At 43.1% G+C, this 23515-nt stretch overlaps 1 protein-coding gene across 8 annotated transcripts in view; it reads left to right on the top strand.

Moving 5' to 3' along the window:
• The window catches only part of BACH2 (BTB domain and CNC homolog 2), a 187882-nt gene that overhangs the window by 91200 nt on the left and 73167 nt on the right, over positions 1–23515 (top strand). For all 8 annotated transcript variants that reach the window (XM_074538519.1, XM_074538521.1, XM_074538518.1 and 5 more), the window contains one exon: positions 12693–12843. The gene's annotated coding sequence lies outside the window, so the exon portion shown is untranslated. The remainder of the gene's footprint in view (positions 1–12692; positions 12844–23515) is intronic.

The raw sequence follows: 23515 nt of genomic DNA, 5'->3' as shown, positions 1-23515 counted from the left end.
ACACATGAGGTGCAAGCTTTGTTATTCTCTTGTATAGAGAGACATCCCAAACATCAATCTTTGGTCCAAACATAAGGTTGTGTAATTAGGAGTGCTTACCTAACTTCCTGCTTATTTTCTCCATTATTTCTCTCAGTTATTAATTACCCTGTTGCAAGCAGGAAAGGAAAAATATACTTTCAGACCAAAGTAACAGATTTGGCTGGTTCCAGTACTCTGACTTCATAAGCAATAAAATACATAATATTGCTTGCTACAGCACATGCTGTACTAATCATTCTCTGTGCAACTGCCTACTTTTTACATCATTTTAAGGAAATGCCAGACTATGAGGAGTAATAAAACAAGACAATAATGGCAGAACAGGTAGGTTTAATCGTACAAGTTAAAAACAAAACAAAAAAGACCTCCATCTCCAAAAGCCATCAGAACTGTAGAAAGAGGCTCTTTCAGCCTGACAAAGTTAACCTGTAATTACTGAACTCAGAGGACATCTTTCTTACACAGGAACGAGCAGTGAGAATGGATCATGCAGGATGTCCCTGAAGCTGCTGCAGTCACATTTTAAGAGCAGAGAGATTGAAAAGAAAATAATTTTTTTTCTGGTTATGGAGTTGGCACTGCTTGTGGCCTAATGGTTCCTGGTTCTTACTACTGCTTTGGGTGATCGTTAACTGGATGGTTAAAATACTGATGTTGAACTTCTGTTTTCAGGTGACATGAAACTGAAGAAGAAATTCATGTCATGCCTAAGGTTTCAGTTTGAGTTGAGCTGTCAGGGAGAACTAGATAGACATTTGAACACAGTCTTTGCTGTTTTGGTTAACTTTATGAGGTGATAAACCCTATTTTACTTTGTTTCCCACGCCTTTATTTTTTAATCGAGACACTCAAGATTTGGTGCAAAATTGACTTAAAAACAATTACAGGGCCACTTCAAAATGTGTCTGCTTTGCATGCATCAAAGTATTAATGTTAGCTTGTGCACAACCTGCTGGTATGCAGCAGCAGACGGCAAATGGTTTGTTAGTATTGGCAATGCTCTCACAAAGCCAAATACAATTCTTACATTTGCTGACTTGACAGCCCAAAGTGCTTTTCGTTCCTATCCTTTTTTTTCTGCTTCCTCTGTCTTCATATTGCCACCCTTGGACCTTAGAGTAGTAAAATGAAACTTCAAAGAGTTCATGAAAGTTATAGTTGAAAACATGTTATCTTAGGTCAGGCAGATGAAACCAGTGCTAAGTCCAGTCTCTTCTCAAATCTGGCCAAAATAGTGTTTCACCTACATTTGGGAAGTGTGACAGTCCATTTCTCTCTAAAATAGCTGAAGTTGATAAAAGTGTTGTTCAGAAAAATACAAGACTCCCTAAGATGTTGCAAGGCTGATGATACTCATTGGATTCTGTGCTGAGCAGAGCTGAATCTATATGCTTCTGGACATTATTTCTCAAACATGGTTGAGATTTCATCTTGTTTAGTATTGTCATAGGTTTGTTGTATAAGTCTAGCTATGCAGTGATTTCTTACTTCAAAGAAAATGCTTGCCTGAAGATTTTTTTTTTAAAGCAAGGTTTTAATTTAAATCGAGTTCCACTCCATTCAGAAGAGTATGATTTTTGCAGATATGTCTAATATTAGTTTCATGTCCAACTATCTACCACAGTTAGGGAAATAAAATCTAACATCATCTTCAGCCAGTAGATTGTTTCCTTTTCCCTTTTCATGCCATTTGTTTTTTTTCATTTCTTCTCCTCCACAGCTTTGGATTTTGTCTGTCTTCTTGTTTTAAAATCTGCTGTTGTATTACTCCCAATACCCAGTGTTTAGATGGGTCCTTCTCCATCTTCTCCAAAGCATACCAAGGTTCTCCTCCTATCTCATGCCTTGTATTTAAGAATTAGTGGCATGATGTGTAATCCATGAGTTACTGATAGATGCTGAGAGCTGTGCCTCCAGCAGTGCTGGTGATGTACTCCAGCTGCTGGTAGGTGCTCAGTCTGCAGCACTGGGCTGGAGTTACTGCCAGATAAAAAACAAAAATTGGGCGTCACATCAGCAACATGGTTCCAGTGGAGTAGTTTAGGTGTAAGGGTAAAAGCTAATATAGACATAACCATTAATTTCTCACCCTTCCAAGGGCATTCTTCTAATTAAGATCATGTGTACGCTTTTGAAGGTTTCCAGTACTGTCCCCTTAATCTATAAATTATTGGTCCATTTAACAGGGCTCTGCATACAGCCCCAGCTAAGACACCTGGCTGGTACCCATTGATCCTGGTCCTCCTGCCCCAGTCAGCTCCTCTTCATTTACTTTCTGATGGAGTACCCTGCTCTTTCTGTTTCAGTCTCACATTGTTTCTCTAATTGGCTTCTTTTTCTTTTGTCGCAATGATTTTGCTATTCCCGGGCAGATTCCCTGGGAATCTCAGAGTATGTCTGTCTAACATCACCCTTATCCTGGTAGTAGCAACCACTCTGTTTCGTGTCACCTTGTCTTCAGAAAACACCGCTAGAGGCAGTTGCAACCCCACTTGATGTTTCCCTATGTAGAAGATGTGAAAATACCTAATGAATCATTCAGGGGAGGTGTGACCTGCGGGATGCAGACGCGTGGGAGTGTTTATTTGTTGCCAGCATCAGAGGGGGAATCACTCCGTTATCCGAGTACCCATGTCAAAAGGTGGGAAATCAGCATGCTCTGAAGTTTCACTGTACCTTGATTCCTCTCCTATCTGTGTCTTCCTGGAAGGTAGTTAATTTTGGAAACACACAAAGAGGAGAAAAGCAGCAAGTAAATTCAGGATTTCCTTTGGGGGAGAGATCCCGCAGGGGAAGGAGGGAACTCTTTTAATAATCTTTGCAGCATTTAATCCCATGAAAGTGAAATAAAATCAGCACTTCCACTGAGAATTGGCAGGGTATATTTCTGTAACAAGACCAGTTCTTTGTAGTACAGTCTGATTAAGACTGTATCGAGTTGATTGAGGAGAGCAAAATCTGGTTTTGACAGATGTTTCCCATGATCTGAAGAATACAAACACTCCTGCAAGATGACAGACGGCTTGTTTACATAAGAAATCTTTTTTTTAATTAAAAAAAAACCCAACAAAAACACACAAACACAAAGCAACGTTTGGATCAGTCATTCTGATCAAGGCAGTGTCAATTATTAGGCTGTAAAGGGAACTGATGACTCAACTTAGGCACAGCATTGCGGCGATCTCCGATTTTCGGTTTCATAACAGATTCTTTTCAGGAATGCTTTTCATTCATACCTGATGTTTAAATGTGTCTCTGGGAGCGTGTATCACTTTGTGAAGGGGATGTGAGAGACTGGTGTCAGCGTGCTCCGAGTGGCTGGGCAGAATTTGGGAGGCTTTCCTGTATCTTGGTGGGATGCCCGGTGGGAGAAGGGTCCTCTGACACATCACATTGTGCACTCATACCTGCACATCGCCAGTGTTGTTACCATGGTAAATTTTATAGATAAGTTCACATCAGTAAAATTGAAAAGCACTTTGATTCAGAAAGTGAAATGTTTTGATGAGATCCCATGCTTAGTAATTCCAGCGAGTGCGCTTGTTAAAGCGGGTGAGTCAGAAATGGAAATGCAAAGCATTTCTCTGAACGGTGGCCGGAAATTAGCTTTGAAAACTGAAACAAAGCCCCAACCACAGTTTTATCTATTTACCTAACAATTCTAGATCTGTGAAAATCCCTTTGTCTTTGGGATACATTTCGATTCCTCTCTTGTATTGCTGGTGCGATCCTTGAGCTGGATAATTAACCATATGAGGACTACTTTGGTGTGCCTGACTTTTTTGGTTTAAAAAATTGAGTGTCCTGTTAGTGACTTCATTGCCTCTGGCGCTGCCATATTCTGTCATGCTTGTGGTGCATATTGGTGGAAATGTAAGTCAGGATGGGATGTTTTAATATTTGAGTTAATGTAATACTGAGGAAGAAAACCAGGGGAATTGAGTGGAGTCACTCAGCTGCTTATTACCCAATGCTCAAGTTGTGTGTGTACATACATCTATCTGTATTTATGTATCTATATATGTAGCACACGAGGCTATCTGACTGTTCTGGCACAAAAAACTCCTCAGTTTGGGGCTGGCTGCTACCCAGCTTAGCATGGAGAGGCTTTGGTGGTCACAGGCCCCTCTGTCAGGACACATCCCTCCATCTGCAGGGAGAGGGCAGAAGGGGATCATGAGCATTTTCATGTTAGTAGTGGTTGTCTTGCTGCAAACAAATTTACAAATCAGCATACTGAGTGATAGATAGCAACATTCTTTTCCTTATCTTGCACCTTTCTTCTCTACTGACATCTTGGTACCTCTTGCTTATCCTTGCTGGAAGCTTTGGACTTGTCACTGAGCCTCAGGCAGCGTAAGGACTGACTGCTTTTCTGGCACCTGCAGTGTGGTCTGAAGCCCATCAATGTAAGTCATGGTGGAGGAGGACAAAGTAATAGATGTGTTTAAGGGACTTGCAATTCCCACGGCAAGGCTGGTAAAGTAGAGCTCGTTTCAAAGAGCAGGCGGTTTGGTGATTTTTCTTAATTACTGTTTACCTAAATAAATAAATAATGCATATTCATGGCTTTAACTAGAGTAAGTTGTGTTGAAATGTTTACCTCTCCCGAGGATAGTTATTAAGGGTGGAGTGTGGGGTGCAGCAATTAATAATAAAACATTTAGATGAGATTACAGAATGTTCTAATTAGAATAATAAACATTATGCTAGAAATAAAAGCAAATAAACAAATCTGTCTTGAATTAAAAATAATAAATACTATGCTATCTGAAGAAACATGCAGAACAGAAGCAGTTTGGGTGAAGGGGCCATGCCCTTGGAGCTCTTCAATATCACAGAGAGGCTTCTTCAGTGTAAAAAGCATCCCTGTGGAAGAAAGCCCCTCATTTTAAGTCTGGAAAAAAGATGATACAAATATTGACATCCACACAGATTAGTGTGGCAGATGTAACACCTGTCAGCACCATTTTGAGGCTAGGATCCATTTATTCTTTAATCGTACAGTGGAGAGTATTTCACCTGCTTATATCAGTAGTAAATAAAACCTTCATTTGCATTGTGAACCTCCTCCCTCCTTATTTTGCACATTCCTTTGAATGAAATTCTTTGCTCAGCTGAGAGTTTGAAATTTGGATTCATCCTTTCATATCTTTTGGCTGTGGTTCCTTATCTGGTTAATCAGATCAAAGAGAGCCAGTGATGTGTTCAGAGATTCTTGTGACAGCTGTGTACCATTAGGCTGAATGATTAAAAAAACCCCATAATTGTAGTTTAGCAGAGTAAATACAGATTGGTCTTTCAGTTTAACATACGGTTGCAGGCAAACTGAGCCTTTGACAAAAGACCTGCTGCTTTAACCCCCTGCAGACAAAATTGCTTTGCCCCCAGCCCCACCTGCCTCCAGCCATTTTGGGCCAGCAGAGGAGTGTGATTGGCAATGGGTGTATGTGCCCTGTTGCACTAGATTGAGGATGAAAAAGAAAATAGGGAATGGGCAGAAAGTAAGTAGGGAGCACCAAGGTAACATGTGGGGACCATTAGCCTCAAAGCTCCTTGTGCAGCTGGGGTGGGCTCTCTTTTCTCATTCAGCTGTCCCTTTGCAGGCTGCTGTCCTTTCTGGGCTGTTTCCTAACTTGGGCATCTTTTGGGGATGAACGCTTCCAGTCTCCCTCATCTAGACCAAATTGGTGCCCTCTAAAGTAGCTTCACAAGTGCTGGGATGCTCACTGGCACCTAGCACACCTGGCGTGCTGCTGGCATGTCTCCTGGACTCCCTATCATCTAAAAACTGAAAAGCAGCTTCTCTTTGGCTGGAAGTGTGGTCTGACTACTAGCACAGCTGACTGCTGGCTGTGCTGGAGTCTTTGCTTGTGTCAATCACCAGTGCAAGTCCCTGGCTGGTCTCTGAAACAGAGCAAGATGTTGAGGAACAAGCACGGGCGGATGGGCTGTCTTGTTCCCAGCACAGGGGCAGGGAATGTCCTGTTGACTTTGGTGCTTGTGAGGCATCTTCACAGCTGTTTTTTTCTGGCTGATAAATTTCCCTCAACCACATTTTGCTTCTCACCACAATGGCTAAACTTTTTCCCTGACCCATCTGCCTGCTCTGCAGGATCTGAGTGGTGTCTGTGTCCCAGAAGACAAGGGTGTTAATGGTGGCACAAGGTGTCCTGTTGGTCCATCTGCCCTGTAGCGGAGGGATGTGGTTTTATAAACATGGTGCATTTTCCCATTGGAAGAATCATTCTGGGCTACAGACAAGATTTCTCTGGAGCAGAAATACCCATTTCCATCTTCACCTTTTTTTTTCCTAAGGGTTTCTGGGAGTTCCAGCTGCATGCCTTCTGGCAAAGCCAGCAGCAGCAGGGCTGCCAGAGCCTCGTGTGGGGTTTTGCAGGTTGAGAACATGTTGCACACACAGAGTGCACAGCACAGTAAAGCTGATATCAGCTCACAACTAATTATCTCTGTATAAAAATTCCCCTGCTCGCCCTTTTGCCGTTAGAGGCTCGCTGGTAAGATTTATGACTCTGGCTAAAATGAAGTACCATTTCCTTTTTCTCAGCATTACTGTGCATGGCCTCCCTGGCTTTTCTTGTTAAAAAGACCTGAGTTCACCCAAGAGGGAACATATTTTTGAACCACTTTCCCATCACCATTCTCCCTTTCTCTTTTTTATATTTTTAACAACCACTGAAGATCACCCACAAAGCAATTTCATGTCTTTTGACTTTCCCCTGTTTGGAGTGAGGGGTGGAGACAGAGAAGATGAGAGGCAGCTCCTTCATGGGAGATGGAGCATGTGCTCACTTTCAGCCCATAGCTTGCACAGGCAAGATGTGTACATCCATCAACATGGGCTCCCTCTTCATAGCTTGGTGAGCAGCTATGGCATCCAAGATTTACATGAGCTAAAGGATAATTTCCTCACTTCATGCTGTAACATGGGGGACCACCTGTACAGCTGGAGAAAAAGTTGTTTCTCCTGCCCTTAATGTTGCACATGTATGTCCTCATTTGACAGGATGACGAAAATGAGACCACTGAGTGAACTTTCTGAACTTGCTAATATATGGCTGACTTCATCCTAAATCACCTTAAAATTAGTTTGTGTGACACTGTAAGGCAGTTGGGGTTTTTTTCTGAGTACAGAGGGAAAAAAGGGAGCGATGTTGAGCTGCTGCCATCTCTTCCCAGTTGCAGTGAGACGTAGTTATTTTTGTATTAGAGCTTGGAGGAAAACCGGTAGAGATGCCAGATAAACCTCCCCAAAACAAACATTTGTGTTAATACTTAAATATTGTTCATCTTTTGCAGCATTTACTTATCTGTTTCCCACATGCTGAACCTTATGGGAAGTTTTTGTGGTTGACTGTGGCCTGTTCTTTCGTTCTCTATGTTAACTGTTTTCTCAATTTGCAATTTTTAAAAGAAATCAGCAGTAAAAGTCTGTGACAATCATTCAACATGGGAACATCTTTTTGGCATGGCAGGGGTGTGTTTTTGTGGGTCACAGGTGTTGGGTCAGGAGCCTTGGAGCATTAACCCTGTGTCATTTCATGATGACCTGGGAAGCATTCTCATCCAAGAGAAGCAGCACTGGCTAGTCCAGTGTCATCTTCCAACATGCCAGACTCAGGGACAGCAGTTTCATCCTCATCACTGAACCATCTCATTTTCTCCTGTTTGTATATGTGTTAACCATAATTTCCAACCCTTAAGGGGAAATAAGCTAGGTGTCTGAATTTTCATCAGATCTGACACAAAGTATTAGGCTGTGGCTTTTGCTGTCTATTGGTTTTACTGCATAGGACATAAATATTCAACTCGTGTCATCTGATAAGGTTGCTGGGGAGGGGGTTTTTCTCACAAAATATATTAACTTTCCTTTCACACCTAGCCATTCTTTCATGAGTCATAACCCCAAGATAAAATATTTTCGATGGTGGCTTTAAGTCAAGTATATTCCAGTGAGAAAATCACTTGGGTTTTACATTAAAAGATTTACAAGTTCCTGTGGTAGCAGTCTTGAACTGCATCCTTATGCCTTCTAGCCCTGCCTGCTTGATGTGTCACAGACCTAAGTGCAACCAGAGGACAAGGAAGGGTGGAAAATTCTCCCTATGCACATTCCCCAGCTTCTCTGGAGGTTTTCTGTTTAAGCCTGGTTGGTTTTGTTATGTGTAGCTGGTGAACATCCAGTTTTCAGACTCTGGAGCACTCCAGGGCAGCAGCAGCTGCCTTCCCCTGCAGCCAGTCAGCCAGCAATGGTTTTCTTGAGGGTTCTCCTGGTGACTTGGGCCACAGTTTCCAGCTGGGGTGGTTCCTGACACTGTTTTGCCGTTATCTGAGGGAATAGCTCAATCTCATCTTCTCTGACTGCTGACACAGCTCACCCAGACAGGGCCGCACTGCAGAGCTGGTGCTCACAGCCCTGGACGGGTGGGTACCTCCCTGTTTGTGGTCCACACTTCCTTGCTTGTGTTGGTTTTCTGCATCCCACCTCTGTACACTGGGGAAGAAGCTGCTGTGCCCTTCTGTCTCCTGTTTTGGCTGCTCCTGGTTAAACAGTGCATGTGGGAACAAGCAGGAGTGATAGATGGGCATGTTCTTTCCCTTTGGAAGAACTCCACAGGTTATTATGAGGAAATTAGGTGCACTGAGGGTGAAGCAGACCATGTCTCTTTTGTGACATAGGTATCGATATCATCTTGGGTTTAATTCACAGATTTCAGTGAGAGATCAGGCATTAGATGTCAGGAGCACTGCAAATGCCTTCTCAGCCTCAGGGGACCCTTCAAGCTACAAATGTTCCCATGAAGTTACTTCAACCAGACAGAAATCACACACAAAACGTAAGGGAAACACATTTGCTGGTCTGTGATGGTATTGCATGTAACAAAGCAGGATCCTTGACTTCACTGGGATCGATTTCTGTACATTTTTGTGTAAGTAGCATCATTGCACCCCACCAGGTGAGGCAGTGCTTCAGAAAACACCAGCTCTGTTTGCAGAGCTGTACTCACCGCTCCCAGCTCACAGGTGCTCAGCCTTCCTTAAATGTTTTTTCCTCCTGTCTGCATCTGAGAGAAGCTCACCAACTGGTCTCCTTGTGTGGGTCATTTTACTTAGCCCTGATTTTACCCACCTATATTGAACATCAGGATAAACAACCCATTGTGTATTTGTTGCATTTGTGTATTTGTTGCTCACTTCTCTCATGGCCCATCCAACATCTCCAGTGTTCTTGGGCACAACTACACAATTTTCTGTGTTTGAAACACCTTTCATGATAAGTGGAGTAATACCCAGGTACATTCATCATGCCCTTCTCAATTCACCTTTCTTGGTTTGTTTGTTGCAAACAGAAGAAGTTGCCACTTTTTCTCCTTTTAAGCATTAAAGCCCTGTTAAAAACAAAACCTGTCCTTTGAACACTCTCTCTGTATAACAGAAATCTAAACTGGAAGGTGTTTTATTGAGGCAAATGGTTTTTCAACTTCATGCATTCTTCTGCCAGTTAGAGTGTCTGGTGTGTCTTCTTTTACATTTGCATTCCTCAGTGCTGATTTCAGCTGCCAGGTGGTATTGGAAGCCATCAGAAAGGGGGAGAAAGAAGGTAACCTGGTTCAAAAAATGTACAAGAGGTTGTTAAATAATATAAGTTTTTTAAAAAATCAAACAGATTTACAGAGTCCAGTTGGAAGTATTGTTATTTTTCTAGATTCCTTTGCAAGCTCTTAAGGCAGATGCTTCTTTTTAGGATAAATATAAGGTTTTCCTTCTTTTTTCCTCCAAGACTGCAGGAGCTGGTTCTTCAAGCTGGTGTAGGACAGTGATTTTGTGGCCTCTCATGACCCTGTTAACTGATGACCCACATGTGCAGGTCTGTGCTGAGAGCTGAGACCTTGATGTGAGCAAGCCTTGGAGCAGAGAGTAGATCTTACCCTGCCTAAGATCCAGCTCTTCCAATGCTGTAAACATGGCTGATCAGCCTGTTAAACTGCTGAAATTCCTCTTCAGTAGGTGCACTGTTGGCTCTTCCTAAGAGCTCAGTTTTTATGTATTCCTGTAGGTTTGCAGCTGTAGTAGCAGCTTTGCCTTTAATACTTTGCCTGTTTCAGGAGAAGCCTTTTGTCGGATGGAAAGCATGAACGAGCCCTCGTGCTGAGCATAGGCGGGGGTCAAGTTTCATTCTACCCTAAGCTGACCCCTGGGCAGAGAGATTCCTGCTTTAGTCTTTTAGATCATGTGTAAAACCTGATGCTGGCTGGATCATCCCGCATAGGGCAAGAATATCTGGGGAACATGGGGAGAGGTATGGAGTGAGACATTTGCAGAAGGGAATGAAATGTTTGGGATGCAGCCTCATGCTTTCTACAGCAGTGAACATCAATCAGACCTTCTCAGAAAAGCTTCAGTGGTGCTGAAAGTCTTCTTTCTCCCCTCACCCCCTGTGGCCCTTTTTTTTTCTCTTGTTTCGCTATTCCCAACTTGTGTTTATTCTCTTTTTTCATCTAATACACTGTGGCATGTGCAATTTTCGCCCAGGAAACTAAGTTATCCTTAAAAACACAGAGGCTTCCCTGGTTTTAGTCCTTTGGCCATTGAGTAAGTGAGTTATTTTTGTTCTACCAGTGATTTATGACTGAACAGATTTAGAGTTTATATTTTTAGGTTTATCGGCAATTTAAATAATGTATATTTGTGACCATAAACATTTGGTACTCTTACAGTCTGTCAATGAATGTTATGCCCAATTGGAGAAAACTAAAGAGACACAAGCATTGTGTTCCTAGCACAGCCTCATGATTCTTTTCAAGTACCTAATTAGGTAATCCTTAAAGGTAGCAAGAGTTTGAGCATCTGTTGGTAAGCCATCTAGAAGGGTGCCATCCAGAGGAAATAACCTGCTTTCCACTAGGCTTGGAGTCAATTCTCCACAAGGCTTGGAGTAAAATGCAGTGGGATCACTGCTCAGAAATTATTGAACTTTTTTTACCAGGAACAGCATACTTAGAAAACTAACCACCAAATCTCTCTCATTTACACTGCATTTTTTCCCCACTTTTTTATGGAGTCATAAACAGGCATTAGTCATAATAAATAGACATAGCAGGCATCTCTTGAGAAACCAGGATTTTTTACAGAAGAGTTAGTTTTACATGTTTTAAAAAAATAAGAGTAGTTTTTTAAAAGATCTAAACTTTAGGGGTTTATTTTCCTTTGCCTCACCTCCCCCTTTATCTAGCTTTGGTTTGTGGTAATCCTGCAGACACAGCCTTTGCAGTGATCCTGTGAAGACAGATACATGCCACTGCTTGTACTGCTGCTGTCCCCTTCTGTTCAAAAGAAAACCATCTTCCTTTCCACTCCCAGTTGCCAACTTCACTCAAGTAAATAGTAGTTAAGCATTCCAATGTTTTTTTCCAGGAAAACAGTAAAGTGTTGGGTGCTGGCAACTTGAAAACTTCAACTTGAGAACCCCTGTAGCTTAAAGCTAATTACTTCTCCTTCTACAAGTATTTCCTCCTCAACCACTTCAGAGTGTGACTGCTTCCTTGATAGATGGGGGAAGCCTTTTCTGGGATTGGGATTGTGCTCACTGTGGGGTCTGGGCTGTGTGATGATGCTGGGATTGGCTGCTGGGGGTTCACCCCCCTGCTCCAGCCCTGCTCTCACCAGCCTTCCCCATCCCAGAGTGCCTCCCCTCCAGGGACTGAGCCCTGGGCCCCTTGCACAGAGGTGACAGCACAGTGAATTTTCTGTGGGCAGATGAACATTTCATTCTCTCTCCAGTTTTCTTTTGACATGGACTGGCATGACAGGTAGCTTTGCTTTAGGGTGGCCGCAGGATTATGACACACATTGCATCAACCCAGGGGTACCAAATTAAGCTGATGGTGTTTCTTCTCTGAAGCTCGCCAGAGTAAAGGAGAAACAAAGGAACAAATGTTGTGTTCCTAACCTAAATTCCTTGATAAAATCAATGCTAAACTTTGACAAAAGCCAGTATTAATTATTATTTAAAGCCTACTAGATAAATTTGCTGGTTTTGTGATAACTCCTTTCTGGTGTGATGTGCAATTTCATAGAACCACAGGGTGATTTAGGTTCACCTTTTTATCTGGTTCCAACCCATCTGCCATAGGCAGGGACAACTATCACTAGACCAGGTCACTCAAAGCCTAATCCAGCCTTGGCCTAGAACACTTCCAGGGATGGAGCATCCACAGCTTCTCTGTGCAACCTGCTCCAGTGCCTTACCACCATCACAGTAAAGAATTCCTTAGTGTGTATGTGTAACGATGCACTTACCTGTCGTGTGATCTGGCAGAATAATCTCAGAAATGTGATTATTATTTAGTTTATGTGTTAGCTTATCTGTTTAGAATTCTTTTCAGGGGCCTCATAGTGTATGACTGAAAGGAAAACGTGATCTTTGTAGGAAGGTATCTACAGCTTAAATCTTTGACAAAGTGTGAAATGGACATAAAGTAATTGTCATGTTTGGCATAAAGACCTTCTATATTAAAGAAAAAAGATGCCCCAGTGTGTTTTTTAGAATCAGAGGGTAAAAACAAAGAGGTGTTTGTAAAGTTTCAGTGCTTGATTTTTTTTTAAATCGTGCCTTTATTTTATTTTAGGTTGCTCCAGCTGAGTTGCCAGAACACTAGCCCACAGAACTTTGGAGGGTCACTTCTTAATGGATTGCTGCAGCCTCTTAATTTCTCCATTGATCCTGTTCCCTGCATCGTGAGAACATTTTAGCCAGCACAGGACCTAGAAAAGTTACATGTAAGTCGTGATTCCAATTCCTTTCTATTTAAAGAAACAACGAAAAAAAAAATCTTGGGAAGGCAAGGTAGAGGCAGTAAATATCACACTTTAGAAAAACACTGTAAAAGCTGTAATTCAACTGCAAACATTAGGTGGTGAATAAATTGTTATTGAAGTAGTTACTTGCTTTTTTAACCTAAATAGTGATTGTCATTTTGACGGCTTTCCTAAGTGTTCTGCTACTACGGTAAACCGTAGCGAGAAGTGCCTAAAATAGCTCTGCTCCCCCACTGCTCTGTGCTTTGTTTTTCTCTGCAATGGGCTGTGTGTGTGCACACTTACCTTGGTGTACCCTGCCAAAGCTGCACGTGCTCCACGTCACTTTGGAGGCCATCACCTGCCCTACAGGACTGCAGGCACCCTTCTGTTTCTCCCATGATAGAATCCATATGCTTCTCCTTTTGTTTTCATGGAGTGTTTCCCTTGGAGGGGCCCTGATGCTGCTTCATCCTTCAGCCTGCTGCCCCAAAAGGCTCTGTAAGCATCAGAAGTGTCTTCATTGCTACCTCCTGCTCCTTCCAGGTGGATCAATGCTTCACCTGAGTGTAGGAGGGTAAAGAGAGTTGTGCATAGATCTCCTAGGGACAGATGGAGGGGACTGCAGATCCCTTCCTACCTTCTCAGCTGGAGCAGTAGTCCCCTGTGCTTGTTGTGCTTTGGTATTTCACCCAGCATGGGGAGCAGCTTATGATCCTGTGCACGCATTCAATCCCTGATGCCACAATCCTCAATGCCTGAGTCTTCCTCTGAAACATTCCATAGCACAGCCTGGCATGGAATCAGTGGGGAGAAATTGGTTTGACCCTTTGCAGTTTGTCAGCAGTTCTAACCCTAATTCTGGTTTCTGAGCCAGAAGAAGCTTCTGGACCACTACAAGGATGGCATGGATGTGGTGGTCTGTGCTCTGTGGAGGGTGGGGCACCCCAGAGCTGACAAGTTTGGGAAAAGGCTTGCGCACAACTTAATTTCATTAATTTTTAAACCAAAACCAAATCTCTTTGTGGTTAATAGGTTTTTATCTTTGGGATGGTGTTATAGAGCAGCTTGGAGGTAACACAAAATTTTGGTTAACAGTGTGGCACTGTGCACATTATCACCCTTGTTTGTTCACTGCAGTAACAAATGCATATGATGCAGTTTAGTCAGAACAGGTCAGTGAAGTAGACCACTCCTTACTGGTCAGTTTTTCTTGAATGCTTACTAATACCATTTTTAATAGTTGGAACTGATCTGTATGTAATATTACTTCTAAAAAAAAAAAAAAAAAACCAATGTTTTGGATCCAAAGTATTTACATTAGAAATATACCTTTATTTGAAGTACTTTATTTGCTTATGTGACACTAAAAGATTTACTAAAAGAAGAAAAGTCTACTGCAAAAGGAGGATTGTGTTCTTTAATGCATATGGAAATTCAGTTTTTAGAGAGAGGAATTTTTTTTTTCTAGTGTGATGAGTATCAGCAAAAACAATGGTGAAGTCGTAGGCAGTGGAGAAAGTCTGGGTAGTAACAGAATTCACTGTCAAAGAGGCCTTACAAGGTGTGAGTTTGATTTTGTTTTCCAAAAAAGGGAGAGTGTTGCCATTTCCTTGAGGGTCTGGCATTCTCTGGTGCAGTTATTAATCAAATCCCCCTTAGCAAGAATTGTCTGACTACAGGAAAATTTTGGATCTGGCTTGAAATTTGTTTTTAGTGCTTGTCTTAAGGGAAGAAGATTTGAAAATATGAGTTGTAACAGCTAGGCAGGCAGAAAAAGCTTGTTTTTCATTAGTCCTACTTAGCACTATTCCCATGAGGTTTGGAAGCCTTATTCACAATTTTTTACAGGATTTTCTCATGATGTTTGAAAAGCTTATCATTAGGCATCTTGCAAATTCACTATTTAAAACACTTCCAGAGGAACTAACTTCAAAAATATCATCCTTGTTGGGGGACTTGAAAAAGCTGACAGAAATGGGAAAGACAAAACCTCTCTCATTCCAATAAGTGCATGGGAAGTTTAGTCTTGCTTTTTGTTGTGCTACAAATAATCAGATGTCTCCTTTTTGAGGAACAAAATCAGATCTGGGGACCAAATGAACTTGAAAACCAGTATGAGGATATAGGAGCTGTCATCAAATATGTACCTTTCCTTTTTCTTCCTTTCTTTCTTCTCTTTTAACTGTGGTTATGTGCTTCTGCTCAGCATCATTTTTAAAACATGGTGTGTACTCCAGCCCCTAGAAACCCATGCATCACCTCACAGCTGTTGGCTGGGATTGCACCCCTCGTGTGTGCAGATCCACGCCGGCACAGGTAGACATGAGGGCAAGCTGCCCGTTGCTTATTTGATTTCTCTGTTTCCCATTGTCTGGCTGGTTTTGATGACAGATTCTGCTAGTAACAATTACCTCATTATAGCAATTTCCATAGAAAGAAGCAGACTTTCACTTGTTAATTAGCCCTGCTGGAAAGAGCAGTTGCACAAGGTTGACCCAGCTGTAACAACTGCATTCTTCTTGTTTTTCCCAGGGTGCAGTGGGATAAATAAGTATGCCTTTCCCCTCTTCCATTTATATTTTGTTTCTATAATACTACTAGGATGCTGATGGATAAAATCTCCATAAAAATAGTACTTAGTGATGTGTGAGTTCAAAGCAGAATGCCCCTTGCTTGTTCTGACAGAGCACATTGCAAAACCCTGTTATGGTGCGTGTGCCAGGGTAGTAAAGAAAACCCCATTTCTCCAGGTTCTCTGGGAATGAATCCTGGGCAGGTTAGACTGAGTGTACTGTAATGTGGGAGTACAGCAGTCAGGGAGAAGCTGTGCTCTCTGCTGAGAGGCTCTCTCCATTTGTTATCCCAAACAGCCACGAATGGCAGAGAATGTACACAGCTCTGTCTTGGAGCAGCTGCTGGGGCAGGGCTGCTGGCACCCAAGCAGAGACAGGTGACTCTTCCTAGCAGTGTCCATACTCTGCTCACATTTCTCATTTTGTTTTACCCCTGTGTGATTTCCTTTAAAAGCAGCAAAAATAACATCCCAATCAATGTCCTTCTGCAGCTCATAAAAAGATCCTATTGGTTCTGCTTATCCAGTGTTGTGAATTCAGCAAGGGCCTGTAAGTGGTTTAAACAGGATAAAAAAATAAGGCAACCCAAAACTCAGAAAGTTCTGTCCAGAAATTTCATATTTGCTAGGTATGAGTTCTTCAGAGTATTTAAAAAAAATTTAAAGATTTCTTGAAATCTATACTATGCCTATCTCTAGGCAGATGTAAATAATGTAAAATTTTAAATATGCAGATATTGGTGGTTTAATGTCTGTCACCCGCCTACCACCACAGCCTGGGAAAAATGTAATTTTTTTTTAATCTACTCTTAAAGGTTAGATAACTTGACAGAATTCAGAAGCAACGCAGATTTCTGAAGGCAAAATTGTATCACTTTGTACATTGACTTACCAAACACCCCTATTCATCAGTAGCAAACCCTCTTCTCAAGTGCCAAGACCATACCTGAGGACATTGGCAGGTTTATCTTACTGCATGAGAGATGTGGCCATGTCTAAGTTTCACGATTTTTCTGGTACATTTTCCTGTTGGAGTGCTGTTTTCATAGGGGCAAAGCCACTTTCTTACTCATTTTACGGTACTGGCATATCAGGACTGTGTACCTCATGCCACCAGTGCATGGAGTATCTCCTGCCTCGGGGACCTTCATAACCTCCCATGGCATCCTGTCCATTGACCCCTGCCAGCAGCTCTGTGTCAGTCCCTCAATGTGATCAGGGGCTTCTCAGCACCATCAGTGCCTCTGTACCTCAGCCAGGCTGGTGGCCAGGGACAGCTTTTGATACAAACACATTGGTATATATATAAAGTCTATGATTTTTTAAATAAAATATGTATCTGGATAAATATATGTCCTGAACAGTGCTGGTGTGGCTTCAGGCAGGGTGCCACACGTGTGGGTGGTGAGCCAGGGTCCCTTTCTGGAGGTTTCTGCCCCAGACCCTGGTGCTGGAGGCATCCCCATCCAGGCACACACGGTGACTGCGGGCTGTGGGGCCGGGAGGAGCGCTCTGCTCGTGTTCAGCTGCTAACAGCAGCACAGGACAGCAGGGTTCGTTGCAGTGTAGTGTGCCACCCGAACCCGAGTTTCTCTGACACCTCTCGCCTCGCTGGCATTGACCACAGGTTTGTTTGTTCGTCACCCCAGCGGTGCCACGGGCTGCGTGGGCGCGCAGCATCATTGATCTGTTTACTTGGCGTTCCCCGCGTGGCCGCCGTGTTGTGGCGAGGACTTTTATTTTTTGCTGTGGCAGGTGACAGCGCGGGTGTGTGTGGTGTGTCAGCCCGAGGGACTGAGTCACAGCCCTCCCTCCACCCAGGGCCAGCAGCACTTCCCCTTTCCCGGCGGGCTGAGATGCCAGCCCATCTCCACAGGTCATCTTACCAGCCTGTACATAGCAATTTTTTTGTTTTTTACAGAAAAGCCTGAGAGACAGTGGCAGCCAGACCAACTTTCTCTGTAACCCAAACCAGTGAAAAGTAAAATCCATCTCACCACATCAGTTTTGTTTTCACTGCTGGCTCAACCTCTCCTCTCCCTCTGGCAGAGCCCTGCACAGTCATTCAGTGCCCGGCTTGGGGGTGGTGTGGTTGTTAGCTCAGTGGTGTATGACCCATTTATTTTCATAATGCTTAGATACCCGCGCTCCTGCGGCGTTCGGCACGCAGGTCCTGCGACCTGAATCCTGGGCAGAAAAGCGCGCACCTGACTGCAGCGGCGTGCCTGGGGAGCAGCGGCTCTGCCCCAGCCTTGTCGGGAGCTGCAGGAAGCTGGTGTGCATTGGGTCTAGCAGGCAATTGATGAGCAAAGACAGGTAAAGGTGCATTTTTCTGGAGCCAGCACTTTGTCTTCGATCATTTCGTTCAGTATTGATTGCTAGCTGGTGGGACATGCTTCCTGTTACGATGTACAAAGAGCAGAGACGTAAAAGCGCAGTATTGGATCGTTCTCTCGCTATAATAACCTGCACTTTCCGCGACAGCAAGATGATTAATGGCACGAGATTGCTCACTCTCAATATCTCCAGACATGGCATCACCCTCGTGTTGGGTCTGGTCTTAAGATGGATCTTTTTTCCTTTATTTCTTTTTGACTCAGTTAGTTGAATTCGTTTTCTGTGGGTTTTCAGATGATAATTAGGTTTATGCTTGTGTTACTTTCTGTAAATGGAAAGAATCAGGCGCAGGACACACTGGAGAGTAAACTGGCATCACAGTAGACCTGAGAGTTTTAGGTACAAAATTAAAGAGTAATTTGCAAAGTGACTTGAAGCAAAGTGGATTTAAACACAATGAAATCATCCTTGACAGCAATTTGTTTGAAGTTCTTCTACTGTTATGAGTGTGAAGGGATTTTTTTCTTTTTAATTGCCAGTTTCTGGGTAGTGTATTCAGCATAATTTCTCACAGGTAAGTGAAGCATTAACTCCTTGTACCTCAGTATTTTGGGCAGTGTGGGAAGAAACTGAGAGTTAGGGGGAAGCACCTTCTCTACTTCATCATTTGAAAATCAGTCAGTGGTCAGCTAGCTTAGAGAAAGGCTTTACCAGGGACACTGGTGCTGGGAAAAATGTATGAAAATCCAGCAGAATCCTGGACAGTAGATAAGCACAGCATGTGAACAGTTGTCTTCAGTGTTTCACAGAATATAATGGCACTCTAGATATAAACTGGAAAAAAAAGTAACAGCAATTAGCTAGTTTGCATTCCTTGTTCAGATGAGCCATGAGTTTTGGGGCTTTTACATTTATATACTTTTGCTGTAGGTGTTGGAAGTGTGGGTGGCCACGAAAAAGCAGTGGTTACAATAAGATTTTCCGTTTATTGCCCTTTGTGTACGACTAAAAATAAGATTCAAATGCTTCAGCATTTGTGGAGCAAGCATAATATTTCTCTGAGATCTGATGACTGGCTTGCCTGCAGCTTCAGCTCTGTCTGGTGGGTGAGTCCTAGGTTTTAATGCTTGTAAATGGGTCTGTGTTGGAAGGAGACTCAGAGCTTACTTGCAGTGTGGTCTGGCTGTGTTAATTCATCAACTTCTTACTGGAAAAAAAAAAAAGAAAAAGTAGTTAGGCTTAGTACATAAGTTAAAGGTGGTGATGAAAGAATTTTGGAAGCAGAATTGTTCTGCTGTCTGGAAAAAGCAGCTTTGGAGAGGACTGAAAGATCTTTAAAGTCAAAACTTTCAAAACTTCAGTGGTGTACCTTGAATTGTTGATCCAGAACTTCATCTTCTGGCAAAGAAAAAGCGAAGCAGAGAAGAAAGAAAGGAAATCTATATAAATCTGCTGAGCTGGAGAAACAAATTCTCAGGGTTAACTTTTGGCAAATAAAATCCTTTTGGTTTGCTTTTTAAGGATAACTGTTGAAATACGCTATGTGATGCTTTTCCATGTAGTTGCACTGGTTAGGAATCCACTAAACCAGTTGTGGTATCTTGAACTACTAAAGTGTTCTGACCACATTGATTGATAGGTCAGCTCGTGGTCAAGAGAAATATTCAAGAGAGATGTCAGTTTATGCAGGGAAATTTGTAGCTTCATGGTGTCAGCTTTGGTGCTGTCCCAGCTTTGCTCATTAGTAGCTGTGGCATTTCCAGAGAATGAGTGTGCCTGTGCATGTCAGGCTTCTCGGTCTGATGTCATTCTTGATGGATGAGAGGAGAGAGCATCCATTCAAGAGCTGCAGGACCCAAGGTAGAGGTTAAAAACTTGCTCTCTGCTGTGTGGCAGCTTAAGCATCTCTGCTTTCTTGTCACTTTGTGACCTTCCCAGCTTTGCCAGGCTTTGCAGGGCAGCAGAGGTGTTGGTCTTGAGAACTGGGCTGTTTAAGACAATAGGTTTTCACTCTGACTAACACCACGTGGTGCGAAGGATGTGAGGTCCTGGAGGCACTTGGAGGTACACGTGCTTGTTCGATGGACTAGTCACGCTGTCAATGGTGAGTCTTTCATTAGACAACATGAAATCCCTTTAAATTAGCTTGGTGTAGTCCTCCCTCTCCTCCTAGGAGAGCTCAGTGCCTGTCATTGCTACCTTACTTTTGCCTTTTTGCTGAAATGCTCCTTTCTGCTTTTGCATTTGTGCCTGCTCATTGAACCGGCTCTTGCCCTGTTATGAAGTACAAATGTTAAGAGAGCTGAGGCAGTAATCAAGCCTTGAAGTATTCAAGATGGGAACGGGCAAAACTTCAGCAATAATTAGTTTCCCCCACAGTGGTTGCTGCAGGGAATTACCTCTGTTACAATCACCTGCATGTCTTAGTCCTCTAGGTGCCCAGATGCCGGCAAGGGGCGTAATCATTTGCTGTAATATTCTTCTGTGGAATTTTCCCTTTTTCAGTATAGTTGTAGAGGTGGTTTTTTTCTCCCCACCCACCCTTCTCTTTCTACTGCTGTGTCTGCTGCAGGTAAGTTCAAGCCTGATGGCTTTGAAGATAATGACAGGAGAGAGTGCACCGTGTGCGTCATGTGGCAGCGGCACTCCCGCACCGATTGCTGCTGCTGCGCTTTCCAGCAGGGTGAGACACGCTGGGCTCTTCCAGGGGTATCACCACACAGGCTATTTTTAGAGATGGCACATTGGGTGCATTGTGCAACCATCAGTACCCACTGCTGTGCTCTTCATTTTTTCCCTTGTATGGTGATGAGGTTTTTAAGGTGTTTGCCTTTCTCTTGAAGAGGTAGTAGGATCTCTTTTTGATTTTTTTAACTACTTGTAGAGGTACTCTGGGGAATCTGTGACATTATATTTTCTGTACACAGTTTGAAGGGAACAGTCCTGCATGTAGCCACTAAATTAGGATTAGTGCAAGTGACACAAACAATGTGGTTGTGATTTTCAGCTAAAGAGCTCTAACAACCTCTTGGGTTGCAGAGCAGAACTGCTACCTTGGGAAACCCCCAGCTTGTTTTTGGCTTTTTTTTGTAACTTTACCGCAGAAAACAAGCTGTAGTCAGGCATTTTTACAGTTGTCATAAACTCTTTCTGTGGCTCTCATCGTCTGGAGTCCCTTGAACAGCCACCTCGTGCTATACTGTGAGACAGTGACAGCAGCAGACGCTTTGGGATGTGGTGCAGCCTCACAGTGGGAGCAGAGCTGGACACAAAAGTTGACTGGTGGCTTCTGTCCATCGCTGCTGGAGCAGCAGGGCTGGCCAGTAACAGGCTGCTTATCACAGTGCTCAAATAATGCAGAAACATTAGCAATGGAGATTTGCTGTAATGGTGTATTTTAAGTGCGTCTCTGCTCTGCCAGCTTCACTTTTAATGCACTCGGCTAAGGAATGCTTTGGAGGTTGCTGCTAATGGATGGATCTCTCAGAAAATTGGAATTTTGAAATAAGATTGACACTTTGGAGTGAGAAATATAAATCTAATGAGAGTATTTCAGCAGAGGTTTGTAATTAGGGATGAATGGAGGGAATTTGTACGCACAGTCTGCAGAAGGGCACAATGGAAGGTGAAATTGCACCCTCTGTGCTGAATGAGGGATGAAAGCCAATGTATCAGTGTCATGGCATGACAGTGTAGAGTATAAATGATACTGTCACTGAGTGCTGCAGAAGGTATCAAGGGAATTCCACTCCAGTAAATTACATTACTTAGACAGACCTGAAGGCATTGTGTCTGAATGATTGGAGGGAAAAAAGGTTGTCAGCACAAAGCAGAAGATATTATAGAACAACTGGCTGCAGGCTTGGAAAGCAGTTTTTTTCTGATGTTTACCATGCAAAGCTTTTCAGATGCTGTTTAAATTTCTTTTTTGGTTAAATTACGAATGTATTGATGAAGCAAAAGTATTTTTTGAGGTGGTGCTTGGAGTGGACACCAGCCTGCAGCAAAAGGTGTGAGCATGCCCAGCTCCCATTTTTTCATTAGGAATTGAGACTTCTTTGAACTTGAGAAAAATCTAGTCGTGTGTTCCCAGCTCAGGCAGTGTTTTTTAATGCATTGCTTCGTTTCACTGAGGACTTCCTTTTTGGCCTGGCTTTTGCCTGTGGGGTAATTCTAGCATAGATTTGTAGAGAGAGATGGGTTGTTATTGTTCTCAGTAGCAGTGAAGGGCTGGACTGTGGTGAGGAGCAGCAGGTCATGGGACACAAACTTTAAGGTCTCCTTTAGAGGCATGGTGAGGTCCATGATGTGGGCACGTAGAAGCGTGATGTCATGGTGACAATGCAGCAAAAATCCCAACTCACCCTTTCAGCCTGCGTGCACTAATGTAACACAGTGTGTTCCTGACACTGTTCTGCTTTTTGCCCACCAAACCCCAGTGCTAAGGCCAGTCCCAGCCACAGGGATGGTGTTGAGTAGAATAGTTATTTCTCACAATTTTACTCTCTATAAGAATGTACTGCATCCACCCGCACAGGGACAGTACCTTAGAGATGGGTTTAACTGCTTCTCTGTCTCTGACCTCACACACAGACAACACCTACAAGCTCCTGTAATTTCCTAATTTGCTCATGGGTGAGACAGCCCAGCTCCCACAGTTCTCCCAAACTGCTGCTTGATGATTAAACATCTGTTCCCCGAAGATGCTGCATTTCATCCTGTGGTACATAATAAGCTCTGCTTATCTTGGGGCTTCTTGTAAAACTTCAGCAGTCTTTGTCCTTCTTAAAAATGTACTTTCCCACTTGTCTACTCATAAAAAACAACACTGAAAGTACATGCTATAAGTAATGATAAGGGAGCAGGCTCTGTTCCTCCTTTCCAAAGTTGATTTTTGGCAAAGCCCACACAAGGCAGGAACATGGACATGCAGCACAGTTTTAGCAGTCCATAGAACAGGCTTCTTCTCATGGGAATGGTGATTCAAGTTGTGGGAGCATTAACTAGGAAATATGGCCAAACTGAAGGGTGCTGACTCTAGGAAGGCAGCAGTTCAAATGCTCCCATGGGAAGACTTCAGCCCCTACAATCTGTAGCTGGAAACCAAAGCATCAAACCCACAGGCTGTGTGGAAAAGCAGTCAGGCATCTGTGGAAAAGAAGTTGCCCTGTGTGGGATGGGATTCAATAGTAGAGCAATTTACCCTACTGATGGGTCCTGATCATGGCCAGAGGTGAGTGGGAGGAAGCAAAGTGCAATTTCTGTCTATACTTCCTGCATTACAACTGGGTTGGAGTGTAGGACTCTATCTGCCTGTCTGGATAAAAAAGAGATTTCAGATATTAGAGGTGTAAAGTTTGTCCTTAGACCATCATTGTCAGGGGAAACAACTATGCCTGCTTGAGCACCTGTTCATAGTAGGAGTAAAAATCTGCTGTCACTCACTTCCCCTGTGGTATTTTGTGTCAAAAGCTGGCATTTTAACACATGGGATGTGGTGCAGCCTCACAGTGGGAGCAGAGCTGGACTGGGTTTTTGCATGTTGGGAAAGCAAATGCTTTTTTCTTCTATTTAGTGTCATTTCTCTGGTCATGATCAAGCTGTGTTTTCAAAATGCGGTTCTCTGTAGTCATCCATTAATCCACAGAAAGTCCATTAATTCTCACAGACCTAACTACTCATATGAGGCCATTTTGCTCTTCCCGTGCTTGGTCCTGCAGCACGAATGCCTATAACCAGCAC

The sequence above is a fragment of the Zonotrichia albicollis genome, chromosome 3, assembly GCF_047830755.1.
Source record: "Zonotrichia albicollis isolate bZonAlb1 chromosome 3, bZonAlb1.hap1, whole genome shotgun sequence".
In the NCBI taxonomy this organism is placed as follows: domain Eukaryota; kingdom Metazoa; phylum Chordata; class Aves; order Passeriformes; family Passerellidae; genus Zonotrichia; species Zonotrichia albicollis.
Note: the sequence above shows the minus strand (reverse complement) of the source record. Positions and strands in the feature narration are given on the sequence as shown.